The sequence below is a fragment of the Gambusia affinis genome, linkage group LG05, assembly GCF_019740435.1.
Source record: "Gambusia affinis linkage group LG05, SWU_Gaff_1.0, whole genome shotgun sequence".
Classification (NCBI taxonomy): domain Eukaryota; kingdom Metazoa; phylum Chordata; class Actinopteri; order Cyprinodontiformes; family Poeciliidae; genus Gambusia; species Gambusia affinis.
Window position 1 is genome coordinate 21,751,504 of NC_057872.1, and position 25,143 is coordinate 21,776,646.

At 37.0% G+C, this 25,143-nt stretch overlaps 1 protein-coding gene across 8 annotated transcripts in view; it reads left to right on the forward strand.

Moving 5' to 3' along the window:
* sema6e (sema domain, transmembrane domain (TM), and cytoplasmic domain, (semaphorin) 6E) overlaps nt 1-25,143 on the forward strand; it is a 158,502-nt gene that overhangs the window by 32,237 nt on the left and 101,122 nt on the right. For 6 of the 8 annotated variants that reach the window (XM_044116573.1, XM_044116565.1, XM_044116566.1 and 3 more), the window contains one exon: nt 8,013-8,132. The gene's annotated coding sequence lies outside the window, so the exon portion shown is untranslated. Of the gene's footprint in view, nt 1-8,012; nt 8,140-19,033; nt 19,116-25,143 lie in introns of those variants that run through there. The other 2 variants (XM_044116567.1, XM_044116570.1) reach the window with 2 other exon arrangements.

The window sequence follows — 25,143 nt, forward strand, 5'->3', positions numbered from 1 at the left end:
CTTAAAACGTACTTTTTCTGATATGACTCTTTCTTCTTGTTTAATAACTACAGTGTTGAATCTGTATTGAGTTTTTGCATAACTGAAGCTGCATATAATTTTTGAACCTTTCAAAGAGCAGATCATCTTGTGGTGAAGCCTATTTTTTTCCCTTTGTTAGTAGATTTACACTCCATCATACGCCTACTACTGGGCTTCTAACAATGTCTCTTGCACATAAACAGGACCTTAGCAACATATTGTTGTTTGATTAAATTCAGTGAATCTACCTGCTGTCCTTTACTGCACAGAGTTCTTTAAGATACAATGCTGGATGTTATAAAACAGAAAAAATTATTAAAATCATTTTTGCCCAGGGTTCATGTTGGTTATTGAATGCTCTTACTTGATTGAGGTATTTAATCACTTTCAGGTGCAGAAAGTTTTCAATACAGCAGCATCTGTTTGATTAAACCAGAAATATAGGAGGGTATGTAGAACTCATTTATTAAACCTGTCAGTTATTCTGTATAGTTAAGAATAAGCAGTCTGAGATTCTGTTGAACATCACACAACAAAGATAAGGTGAAGTAATTAAATGAAAAAAAAAAGAAATATATGGTTATTCTTATTGAGATGGAGATGTGAGGATCTACACATAGGATGGTTCAGACCAGCATACCTCATCTGATGGTAAATTTGAAAAATGAAAAATAGATGCTTTTGTGCAAATATTTAAACCTCTAAATATCCTTTAGATTATACATTTATCAGAGAATCAGATGGCATCAGTGATCAGGGATGTGGTTAAGAGAGCAAAACTCCAGTGCTTGTCATAATAAATTGGACTCTGTCTATGGTGTGCAATACGCCTCAACCCCTAGGGGGGGAAAAATAAATAAACTTAAGACTTTGCATAATAAGAGTGTCAATATTTAGAGAAATCAGACTTGACAATCAACCCACTACATCACCATTTTTTAGAGTTGTCAAAAACATTTGACACTGTTCACCATGGCATTTGAAAACTGTTAGAAAAAGAATATGCCCAAATGATTGCTTCAGTGATTCAATCATTAGTGATAGCCTCGCCTTCATACCACACATAGAGAACCTTGTAAAAATAGTGTGTTTTTAAAATAAGTTGTGCTTTTCTTTTTTTTTTTTTTTTTTATTACAAAGAAGCATCGTGTTGCTGCAGCATTTTTGCCTGTTATGGATTGTGGAGATATTTTTATCAGATTTTATATACTTCTGCTTAATATCTTCCAACAGTTGATTCTATTGCTTCTCTGAGGTTCACCACTGTGAGTTTCACTTTCCGGTTGAAGACCTGCTTTGGCCAGTCAGCAGAACATTCATTTAGCTTTACATATTAGCCAATTCTCAGTTTGCTATCTTTCTATATATGCTCTCTTATATGCAAAGAAACAAAGAGCATGGTTGTTTTTCTCTCTGTCTGCAAGATCACTTGTTGCTTTCTATTCCATTTGCACACACTGAACTTGGTAAAAGAGCTTTTGTCCATTCAGCACCCTGACTGGAAAATGACAAAGTTAACTTCATTGAGCACTTTTCAGTCCTTAAGGCCAATTCCATGACATGCAATTGTGTCACTTAGATTGCTTGTTATTTTAATTTAAATTTAAAGATTTTTAAAAATGTTATATATACTTATTTTTTGACTTTAAGAAACACTTTGTCGTCAAAGCTTTGTAAAACAGAGAAATCCAACTTTTCCTTTGTAGATGTTTAATTATCAATACAGTATTTGTTTTTTGTCTGGCACAATGGTCGAAATGTGTAAGAAAAATACAATTCACCTGAAAATTCTCAAAATCTTGTCAGCCCAGTTTATTAAAAGTACTCCTTTCATTGTGGTGAGACACACAATGAAACATTGTTTTTTTTATTATTTGTAGACATGAGAACTACAGTAACAGTTGTTACCCGCACTGACTGTTTGACTCTGAAACTCCTCAGAGTTTCTAATGACTTAATTTAAAAATACAGTGCTTCTATCTGTAAATCAAACTAAACTAATGAAGCATGAGAGCAAAGGCTAATATGATAAAACAAGCTGGACTATTTGACCATCTGGTCTTCGCTGTTTCAGTGACTCCAACTGGTATGAGTTCCAGTTTTTTTTGTTTGTTTTTTTGTAGTTGCCAGAGTCTTTATCAGAGAAACTATGCTGCAAGTGAGAAGTTCTGTGCTCAAATAAAGGATCCTGATGCTGTGAAATTCTTTTAAAGTTTTCTGTGAATATTTACATCTGGGATGAAACTCAAACTGAAAGAAACGGAGGAGCATCAGCTCAGACCCTCTCATCAGTAATCTACCCTGCATTGACACCCTTTTTAATTTATCCCTAAGCCTCTCCATTACTTTCTGTCAGGCATCTTGGGTTAAACGTAATGTGCATTCTGCAGTTTCAGGGCTTCCTCAGTAATTAAAAGGCTTGCAGCATTGGCCTGTCTTTCTGTTGTTTATATTTTCCATTTTACCATATCTGCTGGGACCAAAGGTTGGTTCGGTGTATGAAGAATGACAGCAGCATGTTCAGACTCAGCCTCACCTCACAGGGCTGCTGCTGCAGCGGTCTGTCAGTTCTGCTGCATTTCAGTGCTAAAACAGAGCTGCTCCTGCAGGCCCCAAGCAGGAGATCAAAAACTTGGCAGGTACACCATGCATGTTTTTTTTTGTAGTTTTTTTTTTTTCCTAATTCTGTTTTGCTTTTTTCATATTCTCTGTTCATTATTTTTGTATAAGTAAGCATTGCAGGCTTATTCATCTGAAACATGGCCATGGGGGAGACTGTAGGACTTCATAAACGAACCATTTGAATAAGAGGGTGGGTGGCTTTGTTATTTCAGGTTTTATCATAAAACATTCCCACTCAATATTTCCGGTGGATTTGATTCTTAATTGAAAGCTGCCTTGGAGCAATGTTTTATAATTTGGGAGTGGAAGGTGATGAAGAAGAAATCCCGACTCTAAGCAGGCAATATTCGCACATCTTCATGTTGTCTCCTGAGCCCTCCCCAGCTCTGTTGTTTTTTTGTTTTTTTTCCTAGGCTCTTCCTGTCATTTTTCTTCACGAATCTTACTCTTGCTTCCATTGACATCACCTTGGCAAAATCCCCGTTGACAGACCCTAAAACATTTAATTGACTTTTCATTGACACAAGCTGTAATTGCCTTTTAATCACAGCTCTACATCATGTTTTGAAATTCAAATGAGCAGTGTCAGCTCAGAGAAAAAGCCCTCTTCAATGCTTTGCTGTCATTCACAGATGCAACAAGAGGAGAGTTTCAGTTTTGGAGTCTTGTGTAACATCGCCTTGTCCATTCTCTCTGACTGAAAGCAAACAGGAACAAGCTGTTTGATGCTCGTCTGCAATCTAAACACCAGCTAGTGGAAGGGAAACATTCAGGCTGTCAACAGCTTTTTTGTGACAGCCCAGGCTTTATCTGATATCTGTACTCGTTTTGCCTCTGAAACCAGGTCTGGCAGAGAAAAAAAAAATAAAAATCACATCTTGAAATAATAAAGCTGCCTTCAGAAATTATACATCATAACTTCGCATTGTGCAAAATTGGAATAACAACTTTCGGTCCTGTGAGATTGCATGAGAGCGCATAGAGTTGTTCGTCGATTTACTTGAAGTGACCAAAAGTATCTGACTGATCCAAAGAAAATGCACAATCTGAAAACTCCAGTTGTCTCTTGCGTTTAAAAATGCCCCTAAAACAAGATTTATGGAATAGTCTGTTGTTTTCCTTAGGTGTTCCAATTTTTCTAATGATTTTAGTGATTTAACTATAAGCAGCAAAGAAATATCTATACAAGATTATATTTTTCTGTAGGCTTTATTTGAGATGGACCATATTTGGCAGGTAGCCACATTAGCCACGAAGATGTGGATTGCGAAGGCCGTCGATAAGTCAGGGTCAGACTTCCACCTTCGCTCAACTCTCTGAAAACAGTTCCCACGCTCCCTGCTTTCAGTGGAGGGGAAGATGAGAAGAGGCATCCGCTCAGATAAAATCAGTATTTCTGTGAAAAACCTTTTTTTTTTTTCTATTCCATTTCACTGTCTATTTTAATTGTTTGTCCATCACAAATGATCCCCAGACAGTCAGTGCCTTGAGATCCTTCCTATGTATGCATCTGCAGTATAGCTTTTACTATCACCATTATTCCTGTCAACACCAAAGAAAGGAAGTGAGTGACTGTGTTGGGATTGTACTGACATATTGTATGGTAAAACGAAAATAATACATTTTTCAGAGTCAAACGCCAGCTCAAACCCATAAGATTTAACTTTCTTTGACACAAATACAATTAAAAACCCTCCAGAATCTGTTCAAATATGTTCAGTTACTCATCTGCCAGTGATAACTAATAATCGGCTCTCATGTCATTGACCCAAATATGCATGAGAATTAATTTTTTTTTTATTTCATTGCACTTTTTCTTTGTATTTTGTGAAATTCTGCTGTGGAAATCAATGCTTCATTACTTGGCTCTGTTTTTATTGGCATTTGTAAAAAGAAGAAAAGGGAAAGAAAAAAAACGCCACAGAATTTTATCTTTAAAAATTTTCATAAACTCATAGACGATAGATGTTCTATTTGTGCTGCATGGTTGCTACCCTAGAGGCTTTAAACTCATAGACTTGGTAGCTTTTCTGCAAACTTCACTGAAAACCTCTAAACAAAAGTTTTTCTTTCCTATGTTTCACCTTCTGCTTTTTGTCCCTTTTCATCTGACTCTGCCTCTGTTCTTTTGTTGTCTTGTTTTTCTGATTCTCCTTCCTCCGGTAGCTCAGTGATTGTTAGTGACGTTTAGCGACTCTTCTTGGGAGAGAGTGCGCTCTCTTTAAAGCATCCCTGATGCTTCCCAGCAAACAGTGACAGCACAAAAATGTAAGCTGGCAGCTCGCATGTAAACCATTCAGCGCTGTAGACCTTGAACAGGGTTCTTTCTTCTTTCACATTGGGCTTATTATCCATTCTTTTGTCTTTTTGCTGGTGCAGAGTTTCTCTTGTTTTACTCCTGGAAGAAGTAGAGAAACATGGAGTTTGTGTCTGATTTCTCCCTCCTGTTCCTTTTATTGCAATTTTCATTTAAACCTCTCTGAGTCAGACTCAATTTGATTTTTCACCTGCAAGACAGCCCCCTCCCAAAAATAGAAAGTTTATTAAAAATGTTTTAGCTTACATTGTAATTAAACTGTCATGATTAAAACCCAGAATCCCTGCTAAAAGCCATGGCTCTATTCTCACCTTCTCACTCCAGCAGAAGGGATTCATTTTCCAATTCACTAGCCTCTGTTTGATTAATTTTGGTTGAATCTTAAGGAAGCCAAATATTAATTCAGTAATTTCTGTTTTTTTATTAATTAAATATAAGTGAATATATATGGATAACCTGAGGATTTCTATAAATCTTGAAAAAGACAAAGGTTCAAACAAACGGTAAAACATGGTTAGTTTTAAAATAAAAATGGAATCAGTGCTTAAAACATGTACTCTGAGTACAAAGTCATGATCTAATTCTTCATTATTAAATCTTAATTTAGGTGAATATTAATCTTTCTGATAGGAAAAAAAACAGAAAACCAAACATGAAAAGGGTAATTATTCCTATTTTTAGCTGGATTTCCGGTTCTACCCAACCTAAATGTGCAAGAACCATTGCATTCTACACAAAAAAAATGTGTGCCAAAAAATTATTGCATGAAAGTGTAGTTTCAGTTGGAAATCAATCTTGTTTCTGCACAATTGCGCAGATTGCAATCTATTTCAGCTCAAAGGAGAGAGGGGGAAAAAAAAAGAAAAGGAAAAAAATAACCCAAACACTCATCTTGAAATTGAGCCATTCATCACAGAGTAAACCGTATAACTGAGAGGCTGCACGAGGGAGCAAGGGAAGGTTCGGAGAAATAGCTTGGGGGTAAGGAAGAGAGAAGATGTTACTGCAGGAAGAACAAACAGAAGCTGGCCCCTTTCTCCACTCTCCACACAAGGATGTGACATTTCTAAGGGTGGTGTGTTGTCGCTTCAGGACTAATTAACATTCCACGATATCCCAGCTGGAGGTGGACGCCCTGATGGCGCCTTTTGCTGTGTTTGTCCATCATTTTGTTGACTTTCTCTAAAAGCATCGGCTCTCAAGTCCACCGTCCCGGATTGTGATGTGTTTTGTGCGACAACAACAATGTTCAAGTGTGTTCTGCCTGTTTACCACTGCCGGCGGTGTCGGGCCATGGTCACCATGGCGACAGTGTTGGGCTGAATCATTGGAGGTGTCTTAGTCCTCAGGGGAACACAGATCTGAAAGGAGTGTGGCGTGCGCGATGCACTTTGTTTGCTGGGTCAGTTCTGATTCTTTAACGAATGTCAGTGGGACGTGTCAGCAGTTTGTCATTGGTTTGTTGCATGCAGCACACAATCTGTTATGAAATCTGTTGGAGTGTCAAAACTTTAATTTCTGTGCATTAAACAACTATCATTATGTTTATAGTTACAGTAAGTTTGACAGACGTTTGATTGAAGTTTTAGTTTTTGTCATAATTTATTCTCCTTCAGTTATTTAAGTTATAGTCTAGTTTTAGTTGAAGTCAGAGAAAAATTTGTTCTTTGCACAGTTTTGTCATATAATGGGGAAAAAAAGTTTACTTTTTTATTTCAATGCAGAAGCTAAGAAAAAACATCTAGCTGCAGGCCATGGGGAACAAGATCCAGTCTCATGCATCTCATCCCGCCTTTCCAAACAGCTAACATTGAGTCTAACTAAATTTCGGCTATTATTTTTGGCACATTTGTATTCATTAATGAAAATGTCAGTCAATTTTGTCATAATTCCAGTTTATTTATGCGAGTTCCATGTATATTTTATTAGTTTTTAGACGAGATAAAAAGCTTGTTGACAAAAAGTGTCAAAGCTTTTTCATCAATAAAGTTAACACAGACGTGTCCTAGTTTGGTTTTAATGAGACTCCTAAAGAAATGCATGTTCAAATATGGGGGAACCAAAATAATAGCTGGATATTGAAGAGTGATGAGAGTTTGTAATTCCATTCAGTGCAACAAGTCATTTGATCAAAGTAACCTGAAAGTAGGAGAATAATGACTGTCATGTTCAGGAAGAACAGAAACGGCTTAATTTGCAGGCCAAGTTTTGCAGTGAGAAATTCTTTATTGATTGTTTTTCTAAGGCAGATTCTGTGTAACTTTCATTGGTAGAGATGCACAAATGATTGAGTCATAAAGAGCAAAATAAACACATGTAGCTTATTGCCTGTTGTTGCTCATTTTAAGAATTCTAGTTAAAGTTTTAATGTCTTTATAAAATGGTATAAACTAAAATCCAGATGAATGGAGCAGCATTATCCCTGACAGTCAAGAAAAAAAAGTTGCATAAGCACTTGTTTTAGTGTTTTGTTTTAAATCTTTATGAAGAGTCTAAAGTAATTTAAAAGAAGAGAATGTATGCACTTCACTGTGAATCTGCATCATTGGATAAATTGACTTTTTGCGTTTTTTTTTTTGTTTTTTTTTGTCAACACTGGTACCATAAGAATAAAGTGGATTGAACTGAATTGCATTGAGTTTAGAATTGGGATTACCTTTGACTCGTCAGGGGAAGAACTAATGAGCTTGAGAGATTTAGTTTTGATATTTAGAGCTCCTCCTTGTTGTCAGCTCAAATAAAACTCAGAATGTGAACTCTAGAGTGCTTTTTTCTTTTTTTTACTGTGGGGAGACTTTTCAACCACCTGTGGGAAATTCCACAGACATGTCATCCTCTTTGATATCTGTGATTGTGCACTCTACCTCAACTAAACAGTCTCTGAAGCTGTGGCTGTGTCTCTGTGGACCGATTCCACCGATCAATTCCTCAGCCCATCTGTCTGGCAGGCTTATTCACCGTGCTGCATCTTAGGCAAGACGAACCTTCGCTGCAGGAGTCTTCATTAAACCTGTCCTCTCTCTGCCCCTCCTCCTTTTCTGTTTCTCTGCAGGCCTGGGGGAAGTTAATGAGAAGATTCGATCAACTGACACCCCCCACCTCGCTCCTCCACATCCCTTTGTTCCAACTATTATCTTCCTCCAATGTCAGCGTTGACTTGTGCACTTAACTGGTGAGTGGTGAGTCAGTAGTGGCTTAAACTTCACATAATGAGATTTATTTTATAACTCATGAAATATATGAGATGTATATTTCATGGGAAATATATATCTCATGAAATATATATTTCATTATCATTCAGACCAATACCCTAAACAAAGGTATTTAAATATTGACTTAAACCAGTAACTTCATGTTACTTTCTCTAAAAATGTTGCACAGCTCAAGCATCAAACACATTGAGCAGAAGAGATGACCAGCTTGCTGGAAACTGAAAAGAAATACAGAATTTATTTTCAGTAAAACAACAAATGCAGAGTGTTAATACTAGATGACACGCATCAGTATGGCAGCCATGGTTACCATTCAGACCAAAGTTTAAAGGTCAGGTCAAGAGCTTTTGAGAACAGAAATTAAATAATCCCAGACAAAAATATATTTTTTGTGACTTTATCAACCTCTGTTTTGTGGAGAACTTTAGGTTCAGTTCCTTTTCAAAAACTGCTTGATGTCTAACAAGAACCAGTTGGGCTGAACTTTAGCCATTGGACATTGTGCATTTTGATTCTTCTTAGAAAGAAGATGCTTTCTCCTTCTTGTTATAATGATCAATATTTACAGAGACCTATGGATGCTGTGGTCTTGGATTTCAGAGTATGGTTTTGTAGCATATGTACAAACTATCTAAAGAAGAATAGAAGCAATAAAGGTGCAAAAAGCATTTACCTAAAACTTTTCCTTTTAAATTCAGAGAACGTATCTTGGTTATTAAATTTCTCAGGGATTGCTTTTTCATTTGAGCTTAATCTTCTCTTTAATAAGTAACACTGTGAAATCTGTTGTTGTGTTTTTATACTGGAGATAAGATTTAAATAACTTTAGAAACGAGTAAATTTAGACTCAGACATATACATAACATGGGACAATATGTGAAGCCATGTTGTTTGGACCTCTCTCTACCTGCTGCTGTGACATGTGGGAGGTACAGCGTGATGGTGTGACTCAGTTGTTATGCTAGAGAAAAGGACTTGCTGTTATGAATGGCAGTGGTAGCATTGTGCAGGTCTCAGCCTGCTGCTGAATCACGGCTTTAAACTAATTTTGAAGGTACAGCAAAGCCGGTGTTCTTTATACTCTAGCTCAGGGCCTGGCTCATCCAACCCTTTGGCTCAACCTTGCATGCCAATTACCCACAACTCGTCTTTCCACTATTGTCAAGAGGAAAAGACTGTAAGGCAAAATATAGGCTTATTGGCTAAATTGTTGGGGTCTAAACTTTTCTTTGGTGTCTCTGTGACACTCTAGAATAGTCATTTGCATGTCCCATAGGAATTGTTAACATAAATGCATTTTATGTGAATTACTGCACTGAAATGGCATGGCAACAGTTGGTACTCTTGACAGGACTCTATAGACTCTTTATTGAGTTTCTGGTCTGTTGAGTTTGGATTGAGATTGGTACTTTTGGCAGTGTGGGAAGGTGCCAAATTCTGCTGATTATTGACATCAGCTTCTCCAGAAAGCGTGAAGTGCTCTAAAACATCTTGGTAGGTGTCATGTCCAACTTTAAACCACAGTGGACCAACACCGCCAGATAACGTGGCATTGCAAATCCTCACTGACTGTGGAAATGTCATAAGGGTCTCAAGCAACTTGGATTCTGTGCCTTTTTTTTCCCCAGACCTTTTCTGGGTAATCTAAGTTAATTTTGATATAAAAGGATGACGTTGCACCACTAAAAACAATAGTATATTTAGAGTGCCTTGGCCTAAGTAGGATGTTCTGATATTGTGTCGAGTTTAAAGAGTTGCTAAATACAAGGAATGCAACAGTGGTACCCAATATCCAGGCTGCGTCTGTGTGTGGCGGCTCTACAACAGAAGGTGGCAAACTTGCGGGTTGACTTTGCATTAACCACTACAAATCTCTGAATGCATTGCTGGTGGGTAGGACCCACAGCGCCTCCTTTCTTGAGATTCAGCTGGCTTTGACCAATTTCCACCAAAGTAAATGAATGTAGAAAACTGAACTTTAATGAATGTCATCTTTATTAACTTTTCTTTGTCACTACAAGACATGAACATGAATGTTTATGGATTATATTTAAGGACATACAATTTATTAGCATGTGAAAAAAGTTACAATTTAAACTTGAACTAAAAAAGGTTTAAAACAAACTTAATTATGGTTATTGTGTTCATTGTATTTGCTTGTTCTCATAAGATGCTTCATGGCAATATTTGATAATATTTTCCATTAATTTATTCAATGGAGGTCAGTCCATGAGTTTGTCAAAGTAGGTTTGATAATGTAGGAGCTCCTTCTCCAGCTGTCATTATTGTCTTTTAAATCTCTTATAAACTCTTGAATCTTTGCTTCACAGTTCTCTCAAGGCTGTGTTTCCCTGTTTCTTATGAATTTTCTGCTACCACAGTTTCCCTATTTCACTTAACCTTTCATTTATGTGCTTGGATACAGCAGTCTGTGACCAGCCAGCTCTTTAGTAATAAGCTTTTGTGGCTTCTGGAGGGTGTCAATGACTGCTGGACAACTGTCAACTCACCAGTCTTGTCCACATTTTTGTAGGTAATAACACAATTTCTGAAGAAAGAAATTCTGGTTTCATTTGTTTTCTGAAATCAAATTTTCTAATAAAGAATTAAGTTTTTTCTGTTTATGTGTTAATCTTTGTGTAGTAAATCTAATACATGTTTGAATTTTTGAATTAAATTAATTAAATAAAATAGCTTTTTGATGATTTATTGACAGGTTTTGCACTCTCCTACTGTTTCATATTTTTGAGATTTAAAAGTTTGGTTTTGGGTTACATAAACGTCCTGAATTCAGGGTCTTTTCTTTCCTCTAGCCCTTTCACACACTCCCTGTTCTTTCAAGATTTCAGCTTGCACTCCCCCTCCCTACATTGCACCTCACATGGAGCAGATGCAGCAAAAATGATTTAAAGAGTTGGACCTAGATCCACATCAGTAGATGTAGAGAACAGGAAACAAGCAGAATGTAATCCTGTTGGATGTTCTCACTTTGCAAATCTGATTCTTTTGTTTGTTTTCTGCTGGAATGGAGCTTCTGTGTAGCGTAACCAACACCACTGGTGAACATAAATTGATTTTAGTCGGGCTCCTTTTTGGTTATGGTGAGAAAATATAAACAGCTTAAAGGTGTGTTTATGTTGTGGGCCAAATACAATCATGACTCTGCTTCTTGTGACTACATTGGATGGTGGTTAGTTAAAATGTCATCGGGAAATCCTGACCTGAGGCCTTTTCAGACTGCAGTAGGAAAACAACAGCTGCTTCTTACTCCAGACATTAGTCTGCTCTGCATCCAGCGACGACACTGGTATGATGAGACTTCTGCAGCAGCAGACACACAGAGTTCAGGTTGCTCTTACCCTCATTGGCTGCTATTTCAGTTCTAGTATGTCAAGCTATAAAGATAAGATAGAAATGGGCATTATCTTGGAGTGGTGATGCTTTTGGTTGGAACATTATTTTATATCATAGACATAGGGACTTTCAGATAAATCACTTCTTAAAGTGTAGCTAACTTTTTTTCTGATAACCTGTCTAAATTGTATATTTAGGGTTCTATGTTTATGTTTTTATGTGGGTTTTGACATTTCCTTGTAAATTTATTTCGTTCTGCAATATTTTGCCTGATGCTGTCTCGGTGTTGGCCTCTTTAGATTGAAAGATGACTACTACAGTTGAGTTTTTTTGTCACTCACTAGCAAGTTTGACAATCATTTGCAATTTGGATAGATTGGAATGGGTCTCCTGGTCTGACTGCTGGCAGCAGTATGCTGCGGGACGGACGATTGTGTAAGATTGACTGAGATGTTTAGGAAGCTCATTGCAGCATTCATTTCTTGCGCAGGACAAATCACAGCTGGAGAACAGCTGCCTGATAGGGTTAGGGTTATCCTAACCGTAACCCTGTTACTGTCAATAACAGTGGAAAAGTCGGTTGATTTATCACTAGTTTCTTTTTTAAATAAGTCTCCAGAGGAGTCTGAAAGGTTGCTAAAGATGATGACAAGGAGGATAAGTTGGCAACAGTGTTTCTGTCATCTTGACCAGAGCCTCATGTACTCTTACCGCTCGTTTCCACACTTAGTCGTGCCCTGGATTGTCTCCTAGCTCCACCCACTTTGGTGGAATTATTCAAAATTTGTTAGAGGTGGGAATATGCGTTCAAAGGTGGTTAGTTACACTTTAAACTACTAAATAGTTCAAACAACATAACAAGACTGATCCTAAAACCAGAAGTTCTCATTCATCATTTCACATTTTATGTGTAAAGATAATGGAGTTCCCCTGTTCAATAAAGCTGTCTCAGAGATGCCAACTCTTCTAGGAACTGTTTTCCACAGTGGTTTCCTATGTTTTGAGCATTTTATCTTCACAACTGGTTAAACTGTTCTGGTCTATTAGAACATAATGCTGGTAGTCTGTCTCCATGCATGTGGGGTTGGTATGTTAATGGTGAACTGCATTCCGATCCTCATGTTTGCCCGCAGTAGTCTGTCTGCACTACCCTGAAGGGATTCACGGTTTCACTGTGCGACCTGCCTCTTGTTTGTCTGTGTAATGCATTAAGATGGATGCAACCATCCCTCTGTCAGATGATGAATTGTGGGCTGCAGAGAAGATTCTCTGCTATGTAAAAGAGGCACTTGCAGAGCTGGCAGTTTCATCAATCAGATGGGGGACCTCTGTAATGTTGTTACACTGCAGAAAAAGAGAAGTCTCTCTTTTTATGCAGCAGACGGTCGTGGACGGAGGGCCTTTTCATTCTGTTCAGATAATGTTTATCCCCCTCAGTGTAAAACGAAGCGTGACTCAGGTACATTAATGAAACATTTATGGACTTCAGATCCTTGTTTTGGGCTTTAAATCAAATTGATCCCACTGTGCAATCAGCTTTCTTCTTACAAGTGTAGCGCTGTGTCTTCCCTACTACTTTACCATTTTGTTCAGACAACAGTATCAAGGTCTCAATTAAAGTGACACCTGGAATCTCACATTCACACATTCCTATAAAAGCCTGACTGAGCTCCCGGTCGTAGAGCCTGGAGCTGCTTAGTCAACACATTAGAAGCCTAGGTGATAAATTTAGGCAGGTGAGATTCTGCAGCTGAAGCGACTGTGAGTTACAGATTCAGGGCTATTAGTGGGGGAATTTGTGGGGCAAATAAAGGTGAACAAGGATTAATGTCAGATTTGTGTATCAGAAGGAAAAAAAAAACAAAAGAAGTTGTATTTTACCGCTTTAGCCTTTTTGTTGTAAAACCTTTCTAAGCAATAGTAGATATTTAAAATGAATATAGCTGAGGCTCAGCTATTTGTCTATGCTTGCATGCAACACTTGACCATCTAAACATTTCAAGATGATTTTAATATTTTGATGCTGGTCTTGTATTGATTGAGACTTTAGTTAATTTAAATTAGATTACAAAAATCCCTGTATTCCAACAACACAATTAGTAGAAATCTTGAGTAAAAACATGGAAAATAACCTTAAAATACACTTTATGCAGCTGAAGAGTTTTTAAAAATACGCAATTTTATAAATCAATGAAATTAGTGAGGAATTTCTGGTTGGTAATTAGTAATTCAACATTTCCCGTATAAGGCGAGAGGGTAGTCCAATAAATAAGAGACTGATGTGTTTTGAGTTTCTTCTCTTGACATAGTTAGATACGGGCATAAACTACTACATAGCTATAATTATAGAGTGAGAAGATACAATGCTGGAACTATGACAAGTCTGGGCATGACTCAACTTTATCTTATGACCAGGTTCAGTCAGTCGGACAGAAATGCATTAAAAAACTCTGCAAAGAGAGTGGGACCTTTGGGTCATCAGGTCTCAATGACAATTACGTAGTTTTAAGGCTTTTTGTAGTTCTGGGTCAATTTGCCATCATCGTTCCGTTATGTTGTCATTCAGTCTCTTTCTGTTTTCAGTTTGCAAGCACACCATTAAATTTCCCTGTACTAAATCATGTGTCTGTCTATGTATGTATGTATTTTTCTTTTCTGTCAAATAGTTTCTTGAGTTCTAGTAGATTATAGTCAGAGAAAAGGTTTACAAATCAAATTGTATCTTATTGTGGCAGCATATTTGCAATGGTTTTGATTCCGATCACATTTTGGGCTTATTGACTGTTTCGAAATTTGCTAGATTGTGATTTGTGACCAGTATGACTTTGTTCACATAATGATTATGCAAGATGCCATAGTTAAGGTAGTTCATAACCTTTGTAGATATGTCTTTATATATAGATCTGTATCCTTTAAATCACAAGTCAAGTAATTTCTGTTATTTTTATTTTTTTTAGAACCAAGTTATTAAAATCTGACATAAAAACTCTGCCGTTCGCATCAGGCTCGACAACAACATAGTTCCTGTTGAATTAAAACTATTCATTCACAGCTCCCTGGATCTCCAGGATTATTTTGTGCGTCTGATCTTCTTGCAGCACCTGCTGCAGCTCTACCGCTCTGTTCTCTTGTTTCCCCCTTCATGTTGCCACCCTCTCATTCTCTCTGCATGTGGTCGTTGAGTCGTAGCCGCTCTTAAGGCAGGAGGTGTGGCGTACCTCTGGCTGCTCCGACAGATAAGCCAGAGCCTGCCCACCTGCATTCCCACTGCTCGTCATCCGAACAAGCTCTCTGTCTGCGGCATTCATTCTGCATCAGGAGGTTGCCACATGGATGGATCCAAAGTAAATGCCTCTCCGCCTTAATTTTCATGTGTGATCGGGGAGAAAATTACATCCAATTTTCTTGAAATAAATGGTAAAAGTCTCAAAAGATGTAAACCAGTGAGTAGTTAGAAATCCTACCTGTTCCAGAATGAGATGGAGATTTAGTTCATTTTCACTTGACCTTTATTTTCCTCTTGAGAGCCAATTTAAAAACTGTGGGAGAAATAGCGATTCATATTACAAAAAGCTCAAAAGTTAAATTATGGATTTGTTCCCTGAAAAATAATAGTTCTTTTTTTAAATAACTTTTAAACCAGGCCTTTTTCCTGCCTCAGTTTCATTTGAATAATGACTGAAATGGTGCAGAGAGGTGGGGTTGTGTTATATGCTATGATATTAGTTTCTATAAATCCAGATTTTCTTCACTTCTGTTTTTTCATGTCTGTGATTTTTAGCATCTCTGAAGCTGTAATTTGTCTCAGCTGTAGATAAGGATTGCAAAAAGACTCCATCCAAAAGGTTGAATTTTGGTCTAGTGTGCTCAATATGTTTTGGGGAACATATGTTTTTGTGAAAATAAATGTTTTCTTGTGGATTTGGAAGTGGCACACAGTGTGTCCATGAATGTGACCATCACATGTTATGGAAACGCCACTCCCTGTGAGCACACATTTGTCACACTTCTATGAGCACACAGACGTTTAGCCTTGCAATCCACTTTAATTGACTTGTTAGTGCAATAATGATGGCTATAACATCAAGTTGTCATCCCTGATCGTCCAATCTTCTCAGCTGTCAGCTTTTTATTCCCTGAACTGAACATGCTCTCTGCACGTTCAAATGTGTCCTGTACGCTGAGAATATATGATGAATATAGCATGTTGGCTAATTTACAGCTTGGAATCATGAAGGAGCTGTATTACTCTGCCTTCAGCCAAAGAATGGGGCTGATGTATGAAAAGAAAGAGAATGGTAAAGGTCAGTAATCAGTGGCTAGTTATTGTGCAGCAAGCAGATTTGAAAAGGAAATTGCTTTGTGGTCAAGACAGGGAACTGTATGTGTATGGATGGTAATGTTTTTATGTGTGAGATTGTGTGATGATTCTGTTTCCACGGAGGGTTTCTCTTGGCAGAGAGTCTTCCGGCTGACCTGTCAGTGTTATTCAGCCTACAGGGCTGTGAAATGACCAACCACAGGGCTCACCTGGGGCCCCACAACCTCTTTCAACTGTTCCCCCCAACTTAGTTTCATTCCTTTTCACTTTCTCTGGTGCTTTACATTGACTCTCTGCCCGTCATTCCTGCATTCCCTTCACTTTATTATGCAGGCTGAATCTCTTCCTTTTTTTCCTGGGATGTAACGTTTTCTGTTTGGAGCCTGTTTTCAAGGGTTGGGGCTGAATACATCAACTGACAGCTTGATGTACTGAGTGTTTTTTTTTGTTTTTTGTTTTTTACTAATGCCTTATAGAATATTCAGAGATGCACCAATCCAATATTATTTATATCAGTACCAATATTGGGGGAAAATTTTTAAAAAAAAATCTAGATCTGTGAAAATATTCCTGTTTTTTAGGATTTATTCAGTCTAATTCTCTGATGTCATGCTTTGTTATTTATTTTACATTTTATTTAGAATTCCTAATTGCACCTTTTGAGCCATCAGAAAGATGACTTGTTGCAGTTTATTTTTACATGTATGACCAAGGTAGACAACCTATTGTTTTTGTCAGTTTCTTTATTGTGTATTTTACTTTGCTATACTCCTAATTGCACTGAGTTAACATATTAAATGTCATTGTTTTTACATGTTTGACCAAACTTGTGAAGCCATTGGTGCATTTAAGTGTGCTGTGCTAGTGCAGAGTTGACAAATAAATTAGTAATTCATATGTCTGTGTTTTTAAAATAGAAACATTTTACATCAACTCAGCAGTGTCTGTATTGTGTGACTGGCTCCTTGCAGTTTTTCTGAACTATTGCTCTGGCAATCTTCAATATAGTTTCAACACCCTTCACAAACTTTTGATTGTTGTGTATTCATCATAGCACACTGTACTTTTTCAGTGATGTTGCAGAAAAGGATTAGAGAAAGGGAATCATCCTCAAGGTGCGGACATCAGCCGAGCTGACAAATGGGAGGCCTGAACTTGGACAGCTATTAGCAAACCACTTAGGACTGAAACTAAGCCAGGCAGATGTTCATGAATCTCCTTTGCTAGACCACAGCGTGGCTGTGGTTGTAAACACCACCTCATGCCCTTTCTGGCCTACCCTGCCACCGGACCCCATGTTTACGTAGGACTGATCACTATTGAACAAATCCTCCAAAGACACAGTAAGGGGTACAGGTCGTTGTCTCATTTAACTGTCGTGACTCATTCAAATGGCACAAGACTCTTTTAGCTATTGAAAATGAGGACTTTGACAGGCATGTAATATTTACTGCTCTATGTTTATAGCCAGATAATATGATTTCAGTGGGAGTTTGGCCAAAGTCATTTAAGAAACAAAGCAAATATATATATATATATATATATATATATGTATATATATATATATATATATATATATATATATCATGCACATGTCCTGAATTACACCATCCAAGGTTGTTCCAGACTTCCATTAAACATTTTTTTCTAGTTAGGTCAACTTGAATTTTTTTCAGTTTAACTAATACAAAACAAACCAGATGAAATGCTGGCTTCATGACCTTTGACTGGTCCCTTGCAAATAACACCTCTGCCAGACATCAGCAATGATTTTTCTTCTTTTAGTGTTTCAGCTACTGCTGTTGTAAGGGAAATATTCTATTTTCCTTTATTCAGATGAAAATAGTAAGATGTGGGGAGGGCAAGTGGGCAGACGGAAAATTATTTTTAAAGTGGAAGAAATGTTCTACAGCAGTTGTATTTAAGTCCAGGAACACAAATGAGCCTAAGTAATATTACTGTGTGCCACTTTTCAAATAATTTTACCTTCTATGAGCCTTTTCCAGAGAATCTGATCTTTAGTTCTTGCAACAGATTTTAGGGTTTTGGTGTAATGCAGCTTTTTTTTTCTTTCTTTGAAGCAGGCTGTATGTTTGCTAAAATTGTTACCACCATTTCCTTTTCAGCATCCTGATAGATTCTTATCAGACTTTGCTCTAAATGGTTTCTTTAAATGCGTGAAGTCTGCCACTACCATATCCTGAGAAACATGATGTTCTGTCAACACTTCATGTGATACTCCTAAGAGGTTGTACTCCAGTTATGGTCCAGTGACATCCAAAGAGATGCACATATCCCAAGTTACCTCATGTGAGAAAATATATATATTTTTTCCTAGTTCTTTATTGATATGCTTAACAGGAGATTTTAAGATCCAGCACTTTTTTTTTTTCATCAGCAGTTCAGTCTTTTGATTATGCTTTTGTTTCTACTATTGAAAATCTTGTGAGGTTCGGTTTTTCAACTCATTATAGTAAAGCAATGTTCTTTGAACTTATAAAATATGGCATCAATCATATTAAGTAGAGTTTTCAGAAGTTTAAGAATGCATTTGGAACCAGTGCAATGATTTACATATTGAGAGTATCTAACACCATGAGATGTTTCAAAACCTTTTATAAGCCATAAGTTTGGCTCAAAACAACTTATACCAATTTACACTGGTCCAAGAATACTTTCCAAGTGTTGATAGATTTCAGCTGGTGTCTTGGCTTTCTTTTCCTCTCTGCACCTTCCAATGAAAAACTGAGTGAAAGTACATTTGCCTTTGATTTAAGCTTGTTGTAGCACTATTGATATATAGCACACTGGCAGTTATAGAGCTAATGGATCAGAGCAGTGTTTTACAAGTCCAATATTACCCACATTAAAGGTACAATGACAATTTCTATGACAACATGTCATAGATATGTTGTGCAGCATTAATCCTGAACACTTTAGAGCAGGATCATTCTGCGGAAATTGCATTTGTGGAAATCCAAAGGCTCAAGTCATTGCAATTTGACTTGCAAGAGTCCCAATCACTTTTTCTGCTGCGATGCAAAGCAAGAGAATGTGACCCTACAGGAAATGTTAAGATGACATTGCAGATGACATTGCAGATGACAACCAGAAATGTGGTGTGACTGCTCCTTGCACAAGCACTCAGGAGTTGGTGACTCTTGAGTACAGACTACAACATTGTTATTGAAACTCAGAAGAGTTTATGCCAACGTGGATTAAACTTTGGACAGAATGGGACTTTACACGTTTACCTGCAACCTTGGCAGTGAGTGATTGTTTTTCATTTTTACTGTTTGGAGTATTGTGGTTTGAATAACTTAGTTTAAAAGCATTGGAACAAACCTTAAAAAAATAAATAACCAAAGTCAGACCCCGAAGTCTCATCAGAGATTTTTGTAAAACATCCTTCAAGAAAATAGTTCAAACTAATATTGTTTGTAGTTAATTATATGTGAAAATTACCACTCTAACTTTAAGTAAAATTGAGTATTTCACAGTGGAATGGAATAAAAATCTAATCATCAATTCTATCTTTTTTCTTATAATAAGCACTATAAAACTTCTATTTATTTTTGCACAGGCTTTTAGTCTTGACAAGGTTTTATAGCTTGTACTTTTTTGCATAATTAGTCTTAGATTAGATTTTCAAACTTGGAAATCTGAAAGAAAAGTACTTTATTTAACTATGTCTTTCTTCTGTAATGGTTGCATTTCAAAAAAGGACATATTGTACTTATGGCAGTATTTTGGAATTCCAACTGAGATTATTAAAAACTTTATGTAAGAGTACAATAGGTAACAATTTAGATCTCTTCCCTAGTTTTAAGCTAATTTGAAATTGTCAAGACAGGTATGAAATAATAGACTGAATTTCTACACCAATTTTTCAGTTTTACCGACCTGTCAAAGCCCTTCGCTCTTGAGCCAAATCTATCTAGTTGCACATAGAAATGCACACACACACACACACACACACACATATATATAGATTTGGCTGTAAGTGCAGCCCTGAGGGACACATTAACATGTAGCAGAAGGAAGCTGGGATCAAACCCTCAACTTTCTGATTCCAAGACAACTACTCCTCCCATTAAGTCTCAGTAACCCTATTAAGGACCTTCCAAGATTATGATTATTTTTGATAAAGTGTAGAAAACACATTAATTGCTAAAATGCAATGTTTAGTGGGATATAATATTTCAAGCAAAAAAGCTAATAGCGTCAGTCATACCAAAAAATCTGTCTGGATTGCTGCATTCTAACAAATGTGCTTCTAATGTGTTGAAGAAAAGTGGGAGGTGGCTGTCTAATACTTTTAATTCAGCAATGCACAGTTTTGTAGTTTTATTATTACATTAACATTGCATGTAAACAACTGGCTTTACGGTCCAAAACCATTTTACTGTTTTTCCTCACCATATCAAAAATACATTGGTGGTTGCAAGACTGCTATAGTTTTGAAATTTAATAATGTGTTTTAGATTTTATAAAACAATAGAAAATGGAATCCACCACCTAGGTATTTTGTTTACTGAGGATCTCATCACACCAGCAAGCATGCAAACAAAAGCTTAAGTGTGTGGCTGCTGAGGTAAAATAAAGGATGGCGTTGACAAGGCAACAAGAGCTCATTATCTCATTGTCTATGCCGGTCCACGGTGCCTCATCGATGGGTGCCAGAGAAGAGTTTGCAGCAGACAGATGGGGTTGCGCCCCACGTTTCATACAAAAGACGACTGAACAGGAATAATGCATCCACAAAATGACATGTTGGTGCTGTAATCCTGGATTACCTGTCTGACTCACTCCCTGTTGTCGTGGTCCTCCGAGTCGCATGTTCTGCCTCACAAAAGATGGCATCGGCTCAGTCTCGACTCTGACGAGGCTGTGTTTGATCTGAATTCTCAGGATGTTATTGGTGTGCTATGGGAGCTATGTTCGTAATTCTCAATTGACCAAGTTTGGAGCGGATCTGTGCAGGGAAGGGACAAGACATTTTAGCACACAGGGGTAGAGTAGGGTGTTTATTTTTTTTTTCCCAGTCATTATGAAGAAGGATTTTGGTGATTTTCTATGTATACTTAGTGTAAAAATGGCAACAAAAACAGGAATTATTGAAGCAAAATAGTATGAATTGTTTTATGTTTTGAACAATGTCTGTCATTGCCAATTAGAAACAAGATAATTGGTTGAATTAGTAAGAAAAACTTTATTTTTGTAGCATTGTTTGAGTTGTAAAATAACAAAGCAATTCCAAGAGCCAACATTGCATCAAAACACAACAGAAATAAATATAAACAGTGTCTCCTCTTGTTTTCAGCTTGGTAGAGGGAAGCATTAGGAGGTCATTGGTCACAGGAACCGATGGAACTCCTAGGGACATATGGGTGCAGAAGTCAACTGATATAACCTGGTGCTTGTCCAGGAAGAGCTCTCCAAGTCAGTAAAAGGATCTTCAATTGCTCTCTGAAATAAACTTGAAGCCTGTGTAGCTGAATCAAGATTGGAGTCACAGTGAAACCCTGAAGGATTTTATCAAAAGCCTGACAGCAGCATTTTGAACAACTATTCTAGGGAGACAAGTGTATGGGGCATTGCAGTAATCCAACAGTGATAAAATAAAACCATACATTATTATTTCTAGTTCAGAATGTGAGACGATGGTGCTTAGCGTGGAGGTTTTTCTCACATGATGTAAAAAAAGAATGAACCAGAGATTTGACGAGGTTAAACCGGAATCAAATATGATTATTTATTTAACAATATTATATGTGTTTGTTAGTATTATTATTGTTATTACAATAGCTTAGAGTAATATACTCATTTTTAAAGAATTTAAATACATTTTTTAAAGTTTGGTTGATTTTTTTTTTTTCAGCTTTTACTTAACATTCATGCAGCAACTTTGTAGGTGAAGTGTTCTCAGAGAAGATGTCCCTCAAGAGAGAGCAGAAGACAAAGCTTTTTTTCTACCTCTAGACTATCTCTAGTCTAGTATTTCTTGCATTTAATGGCTTCGCTTCTGTCTAAATTTCTGTTTCGCAGCAACAGGGTATGTTCTGCAGCAGGTGTTTACCAAGGGATACATCTTGTGTTTGCAAAAAAATGAGTGGGAGAAGAAGATCTGCTGTTTTTCCCGCTTGAAATTTGCGTTATTTTAGTTGAAAACACACTGGCAGCCTCCAGAATTTTGGGAACAAATAAACCCGTAACTGAGAGCAGGCAGAGATACTGGAATTCCATAACTGAAGGCTTGTTCATCACATGTGTTCATCATATGCTGCTGAAACACATTTTGCAGCCGTCTTTTTTGGCTGACGTGAGCAAGAAGGCACAGAGAAACACAGTGTGACTGATAAAACCGCATAATAAATATATTATTAGATCTTAAACAGACCACACCATTTTTTTTCTGAAATATTTTCCAAAGTTTTTCCAACCCCTTCTAAATTATAATCTCAGAACCTAAAAATGTTTGAGTTTTTAAGTAGCACACGTTTTAACAGTTGAAATTCTCCTCAGATCTTAAGACAAGATTAGCATGATTTTGGGATTTTTGCCATAGAGTCGAGACTGATATTTTAAACAGAGAAGAAAATAATTAAAAACATGTTTGTGGATGCAGATGTGTCTAGTGTGCTGATTAAGGAAAACAAAAAGTAATCACGATTCAATTTTGTAACAAATCTTATTTGTGATGAAGCCACTATTTTTTTGACTCTTATTACTTTAATCATTAGTTTCCTCTCTAGCTTATTAGATTAAGCATTTTGTTGACTGAAATCTAAGCAAAAGTTTAACCATAAGTCATATCCATCCAAGTGACTACATAAAATACTAGTGATGAAGATTGAGTCAACCTATTCTTCAACTGTTGTGAGCTGTCGCTCATATTCTTGTGGTATTAAAACTAGTCCATTTGCACTGTTTTAATTTGCGTAACTTTGACATGAAATGCTACAGTTGTTCTTTAAGGGCATTGCTTATTAATATTTTTTTTGGTCTGTAGCTCATTTAACTAAATCCATGAATGTGTCTTTACGTCCCATTGTGCCAATGAGGAGGCAGTAGGGTAAAGTCCAGAAAATATTCTTTTAATGTTAGAGATGCTTCTTCAAAATGTCAGCTTGGTGACGAAAGCTGTAAAACTGCTCAATACCTCCAAAAAATGTGTAACGTTTTGTTACAAACTGAAGACCAAAATCTGGTGTTGCCAATAAACTCCGATATTGTTCCATTTTTTTTATTTTCCCCCATATGGATGTTTGCTGAATTGTTACCATGTTGACTCTCTGTATTTGACATGACTCATTGAGAACATAGATCATAACATATTTTAAAATCGTTTCCTAAGGCGTTCCTTGGTCAAGAGGGATATATAGGAGTGATTTTTCCAGAATCTTCTTCCAATGGGTTGAACCCAAGGGAGGGAAGGAGATTCATGGGGCATTGTGATCAAATGCTTTAACAAGCTTTACTTACTTACTTGGTCCAGCCACCTCATGGAAGAAGTTCATTTCAGTAACTTCTCCCCAGCATCTTGTTCTTTTAATTAAATGTCATTATTGTAGGTGAGGAGTCTCAACAGAGACAGACCATTAAACTGAGACCTCAGATTTTTTTTTTTGCTCTGTTGTGTTTTTTTTTTTCTCATAATGACAGACTGGAGGGCATGCGTTCCTGGATAATAGTTCACAATCCATCTGTCCATCTCCTGCTTCATCCTCCCATCACACATTATTAGGATACTAAGATACTTGAACTTCTCTGCTTGGGTAAAGATTGAACCTTGGCCTTTTAAGCTATGCTTGAAGGTGAATCCTACCGTATCTAGTTGGTATTGGTTAACCTCACTCATCAGCTTTGCTGCCTAACCTCCAGTGAGGTGACATACCATGTCTGCAAAGCTAGATTTTGCCTCCGGTAATTGGCATGTCCAGGCACTCAAAAGCTTTCATGGCCCCTGATCCAGATGTTCCTGCCTTCAGGAGGAAAAAAATTGTAATGGACACAAAAAAGCACCTAATACTTTTATATTTTGTAATTTTCTCTGAAATCAACTTTTTGGACTTTCAAAAAACTTCCCAAGTGAAAAATCTGTTCAGTCTAAAAATGTCCAACATCTCAAAGGGCATTTGCTCTTTTAAAGCTGTACTCAATGGCTAGTTTGTATTTATTTCAGAACAAAAATGTTTTAAAAACAGGTCACGAAAAAAATGTTTCAGGTATGCGTGTGGATCATGAGAAAAAAAAAGTTAATTAAAGGGTTCTTCAGTCGGTTTGAGTCAGGGGGAGAGATTTAAGAGCTTTTTAAAGTTATAAATTTACCACTTGACAAACAAAATGAGAGCCTTTTGGCATTCAATAAAATCTCCTAGGATGAATGTTATTTTTTGTCTGGTATATATATAGCCCAGTGACGCCTCATCTGACTTTATTACTTTTTTTGTCAGCTCACACGACATTTGCTTTTGACATATTCCAATTTAGCTGTCAAAGTTTATAAAAGCATGAAGAAGGAAAACGCATCAATAAAGCACAATGCAGAACACAATCTGCTGTTTATACATTTGGACCAATAAATATCCAGAGATTGACTGCCTGGTTTAATCAGATATAAACAGATATTTGTATATTTGAATTGATGCATAACCGGGAGTGGTAAGCAGACAGTTGATGTAATTGGGAACAAAGAGGGAAAAAATATATAAAAATACTCAACGTCTCTATGCCTCAGTAATCCACATTTACACGGAGCTCAGCTATATGTGCTTGAAGGTTTAGGAACATTTATTTGAGACTGCAACAAAGTGTTCATATCTTTATGTTCACATAAATATTAGTGGAGGCGTTTATTGCAGGATGACGGTGGGGGTGAAAAGGAGCCTTTCAGTATAATGCGCTCTTTAATAAAGACACAAGTTGGCAGATTGGGAGTGTCAGCGCATGTGGCACATAACCTCCTGAGGTGATTTATGAGCACACTGCTAGGCTATTACATTACAGGCCCCAGTTCTATTCTGTGATTGTGATAAAAGCACCCCAACCTCTGTTGAAACACCACAGGTACAAGCATTTTGTTTTAGTTGAATATCTCCTTTTTTTAGATAATGGAATTATGCATGAGGAGAATGTAATCGTGTTGTCTGTGTAGCAGATGTAGCTCATTTATTAGGTTAGCTTTTGTGCTTTTTGTCCTTCAGAGTTTGCAGCTCCTATTCAAGGGGGAATGGGCTGAGACTGTTTACATCTTCATTAAATTTTCAATTGTTGTTTGAGCTGAATTATTAGAT